This window comes from Siphateles boraxobius, unplaced genomic scaffold, assembly GCF_051911475.1.
Source record: "Siphateles boraxobius isolate OS27281-9 unplaced genomic scaffold, OSU_SipBor_1 269, whole genome shotgun sequence".
NCBI lineage: Eukaryota > Metazoa > Chordata > Actinopteri > Cypriniformes > Leuciscidae > Siphateles > Siphateles boraxobius.
Genome location: NW_027508886.1, coordinates 66,058 through 71,001, shown reverse-complemented (window position 1 = coordinate 71,001; position 4,944 = coordinate 66,058). Strand labels below are relative to the sequence as shown.

At 48.0% G+C, this 4,944-nt stretch overlaps 3 non-coding genes across 3 annotated transcripts; all 3 read left to right on the top strand.

Annotated features, from left to right (window-relative positions):
* The first annotated feature begins 3,032 nt into the window (after window positions 1–3,032).
* On the top strand, window positions 3,033–3,104 carry trnap-agg (transfer RNA proline (anticodon AGG)). Its single transcript has one exon. It is a non-coding gene; the product is annotated as a tRNA-Pro (tRNA).
* A 255-nt stretch (window positions 3,105–3,359) lies between these two features.
* On the top strand, window positions 3,360–3,432 carry trnaf-gaa (transfer RNA phenylalanine (anticodon GAA)). The gene has a single exon. It is a non-coding gene; the product is annotated as a tRNA-Phe (tRNA).
* Window positions 3,433–3,834: 402 nt separating this feature from the next.
* On the top strand, window positions 3,835–3,906 carry trnaq-cug (transfer RNA glutamine (anticodon CUG)). Its single transcript has one exon. It is a non-coding gene; the product is annotated as a tRNA-Gln (tRNA).
* The last annotated feature ends 1,038 nt before the right edge of the window (window positions 3,907–4,944 follow it).

Genomic DNA, 4,944 nt, shown 5'->3' with positions numbered 1-4,944 from the left:
GCTAGCGTGTAATAGCACACGTTTTCTTCTGTACATGTGAACCTGCAACTTTACCATGTGTAAGGAGGAGGTCCTGGCTGAGGCCACTGCCTTTGTGAGGCAGAATGGAGGGAATCCTGGAGACCAGTTCCTGGTTCTGGCTCACTGCAAGATCCAGTTTGGGAAACACCAGGGTCAGAGGTTCCTGTGGCTGCTGGAGAACTCACTGGGGTATGCCTGCTATCTGGTCAGCAGCATTTTGGGGGAGGAGGAGAGGGACAACCCGCTGTCTGACAACAAACACCTGTTCCTCAGATACACCTCGAAGATCAGGGAGGTAGGCGAGGCTGTGGAGGTGTGTCATATAAAACAGGCCATGCTGCAGGAGGCCCAGAGGACAGGAGACTCTGGATGTCTGATGGTGGAGTTTGGGGATTTTAGGGGTAGGTCAATGAAGGAGGTGTATGAGGACCCAAGCAAGGAGGCCCAGGCTATTATCATCACCTACCTGAAGAAGGCAAAGGCCGGGCCTAACACCAATATGGCCCTTTTCAAAGCATACGTGCCTTTAGAGGCAGGCTCCAGCCCACGTGCCCACCACCACTGTGCCCACTGCATCTGTCCTCACTGCTGCTGTGCCCACTGCCACTGTGTCTGTTCCTCCTCCACCTACTGCCACTAAGAACAGGCCACTGCTGGCGACCAATGTGAAGGCCCTGTTGGCGTGGGGGAAGCATTTATCTGCTTCACAGCTGGCACAAAAGATTTTGTCTCCAGCCAAACCCTGTAAGTGATTTGCAAGCTTTAAAATCATTACAGTATATATTATGCAGTATATATGTCTAACGAAAATACGTGTTCAACAGCTGCAGGACCACGTGTACCACCTGCGTCTGAGTCCGCAGCCCGGAGACAGCTCTTTACATGTGGTGAGTATCACTTAACGCATACAAGTGTGTTGGTGACATGTGCTTAGTGTTTTATGTTATTTTACAGACTCTGCTGCTACGGATTTTTTTGAGGAGGAAGATGACCTGGAGATGGCAACTGTAGCCTCGCAAGCTGAGGAACAACTTCCTCAAGGTATGTAAATCTTAAACAATATTTTACAAACAATTACAAATAAAACAAAACAGTATTTTTTAAATGACATATTATTTTATTTCACAACACAGAGGAATGGCACTTCTCAGGTGTCAATCTACATTCACTCTTTGAGTGAACATCCTCAAAGGAAAAAAGATAATTTAAAGGTGTATGTAAAAGGTTTTATTTAATGTTTTATCGTAATCACTGACTAAAGCTCATTCTTGTCATCTCACACTTCCCCCACTCCCCTTGGAATAAGTGGCTGTTGTAGTGTTTGGTCTGCTTCGCTTCACACTTGGCTGATCCCATCTTTTTTTCTTCTTGTATTTCTTCTAATGGTGCTTGGATGAAAAACAGGATGATTTTCACTGCTTCCTTCCATCTTTTAATCATCATGTCATCTCTCTACTAATCATACATGCTTTGCAGTAAACCTTGTAATCGCAGTAGCTGTCCAGCAGAGCTGAGAAAGTCATGCAGTGAAAGTCTAAAACAATAAGATAATTTTGTTGTGTTTTTTTACGCTCCAGCCACTGCAGGCTCGAGAGGCCCTGCTCCTGCCCCGGCTCGTGCTACTGCCCCTGCTCCTGCCCCTTGTCCTGCTCCTCCAGCAATGTGGACCCCTGGCCAGGTGTCCCAGTCGCCTGCAGAGCTTCCTGTCCACTGGAAAGAGCAACTCCCATCTTTCCAGCAAGGCCTTCAACCCCTGTCCCTCTGCACCAGGACCATCCTCACTACAGCCACCCACAGGACTGCAGCGCCCTGCCCAGCCTCCTCTGCAGTCTCCTCCTCTGCGCCCTGCCCAGCCTCCTCTGCAGTCTCCTCCTCTGCGCCCTGCCCAGCCTCCTCTGCAGTCTCCTCCTCTGCGCCCTGCCCAGCCTCCTCTGCAGTCTCCTCCTCTGCGCCCTGTTCAGCCTCCTCTGCAGTCTCCTCCACAGCCTTCTGTCCAGCCAAGTGCTGCCTCTGCTCCTGCAACATCAACTGGGTCCAGTGTTGCAGACCAGGCTCCTGTAAGTAAGCTTCTCATTATTCGTATGCAAGTGCTGCAGCGTGATTTCCAATGACCACAACAAAAGAGGCCGCATTTCCTCTGTGCTGGAAACTTTGCACTGGCTACCTTTTAATTGTAGATTTAATAAAAAAATTGCGCTTTAAGCCATGCAAGCTGGAATGTTTGCGGCTCGGCAGCAGCAGGGAGGATGTATGTTTCGGCTCATTGGTATAGGGGTATGATTCTCGCTTAGGGTGCGAGAGGTCCGGGGTAAGTTTTTTCTTTTTTCTCCAGCCACTGCAGGCTCGAGAGGCCCTGCTCCTGCCCCGGCTCGTGCTACTGCCCCTGCTCCTGCCCCTTTTCCTGCTCCTCCAGCATTGTGGACCCCTGGCCAGGTGTCCCAGTCGCCTGCAGAGCTTCCTGTCCACTGGAAAGAGCAACTCCAATCTTTCCAGCAAGGCCTTCAACCCCTGTCCCTCTGCACCAGGACCATCCTCACTACAGCCACCCACAGGACTGCAGCGCCCTGCCCAGCCTCCTCTGCAGTCTCCTCCTCTGCGCCCTGCCCAGCCTCCTCTGCAGTCTCCTCCTCTGCGGCCTGCCCAGCCTCCTCTGCAGTCTCCTCCTCTGCGCCCTGCCCAGCCCCTCTGCAGTCTCCTCCTCTGCGCCCTGCTCAGCCTCCTCTGCAGTCTCCTCCACAGCCTTCTGTCCAGCCAAGTGCTGCCTCTGCTCCTGCAACATCAACTGGGTCCAGTGTTGCAGACCAGGCTCCTGTAAGTAAGCTTCTCATTATTCGTGTGCAGGTCCTGCAGCGTGATTTCCAATGACCACAAAAAAAGAGGCCGCATTTCCTCTGTGCTGGAAACTTTGCACTGGCTACCTTTTAATAGTAGATTTAATCAAAAAATTGCGCTTTAAGCCATGGAAGCTGAAATGTTTGCGGCCCGGCAGCAGCAGGGAGGATGTATGTTTTGGCTCGTTGGTCTAGGGGTATGATTCTCGCTTAGGGTGCGAGAGGTCCCGGGTTCAAATCCCAGACGAGCCCATTATTAGGCTTTGCTTTTAATCTCTTCAGCCTGATTAGGGCAACCAGGATATTTGTGAGAAATTGGGGATAAAATGTGCCAGAGAGAGGCCGGTTAGCTAAGTTGCTTAGAGCGTGGTGCTAGTAACGCCAAGGTCGCGGGTTTCATCCCCGTACGGGCCACTCATTTTCTCTCTGGGACCTTCGCTCTGCTCTTCTCGAAAATGACGGGCGGTCTCCCAGACATCCCTGCTGGCTAAACCATGCAAGTATCTGTCCGAAATGGCTCAGTTGGGAGAGCGTTAGACTGAAGATCTAAAGGTCCCTGGTTCAATACCGGGTTTCGGCAGAGGAACCACTTCCGCCTCTTTTAGTCTACCTGATTCCACCTAGCCTCATCGCTATCTGCCTCTCAGACAGCCAGCTAGCAGAGTGTGTTGGTTCCATGGTGTAATGATTAGCACTCTGGGGTTTTAATCCAGAAATCCGAGTTCAAATCTCGGTGGAACCTTTTTAGGTTCTTTGCGGAAGGGAGGGAAAAAACAGAGGTGATGCGCAACTGCTGACGTGGCGGTGAAATTGGCACTCTCAAACCGAGTCGGAATTGGGGAAACATAGCTTAAAAAGCAAAGGCTTCATTTGCTCCTTGCTATCGTGCTTCTGGACTCAATGACTTAAATCCTTGCTATCGTGCTTCTGGACTCAATGACTTAAATCTCTGCTGCTCATGGGAAAAGTTGACACACGCCAAGGTTCCATGGTGTAATGGTTAGCACTCTGGGCTCTGAATCCAGCGATCCGAGTTCAAATTTCGGTGGGACCTGCTTTTGCCAGGAATGTGTGCAGTACCTCGTTCGAAAAAACTTTTTCGGCAGCACTGAGCCGCAAGAGCTCATCTAGGTAGTGCCCCTTGAAGTGGGGCGTAAAAAGGATGGACAGCACTGGAGAATGCAGGCATCGATCCCACTACCTCTCGCTTGCGCCTACTGCTTCCTACCGATTGAGCCAAAGTAAGCCCAAAGTAAGCCCACGTGAGCCAATTGTGTTTCTCTGCTGTGGCTTACCTTTGACCAATCGCGTTCTTTCCTGTGGCTTACTTTTGACCAATCGTGTTTCTCTCCTGTGGCTTACTTTTGACCAATCGCCTTTCTCTCCTGTGGCTTACTTTTGACCAATCGCGTTTCTCTCCTGGCTCTGCTCCTGTGGCTTACTTTTGACCAATCGGCGACCGCTGTTATTATCGTCATCTTTGCAATCTTTGCAACAGGTAAGTCTATTCTTCACGACTCTATAATCGATCATTATTTATTCATAAACAGTGTTTGTTTTTAGACAATTAAACATGGCAATAAAGCCAGCTAGCGTGTAATAGCACACGTTTTCTTCTGTACATGTGAACCTGCAACTTTACCATGATATACAGTTAAAAACATGTCACTACTGACAAGATAATTAGCCGACCGCTAATTAAGCTATATCCTCCTTAAACCATTTTTTTGTTGTTGTTAATTTAGTATTTTTTGTGTCATTCATTACATTATTTTGAGCACAGGAAGATTTTTACTAAAACCTTTTAAAAAAAAAGTTTAATTCATATATGTTATACTATACTATGTTATACACCAGTATACATATTTATGTTATCTTTTTAAATACTATGTTATACATATTTAAAAAGACATGGATAGGCAAAAACAAGTGTTTTTTTTGTTTCAACAAATGATTCTCAACTATGTTATAAAAGATATACCAAAACGATTTGATATACCATTTTAAGTTTTAGATCTGTTTGATGATCATATTATTATGAATTGTCATAAACGCCTTTATGTTATATTTGGTGTTTCTTAGTAATCTCTGC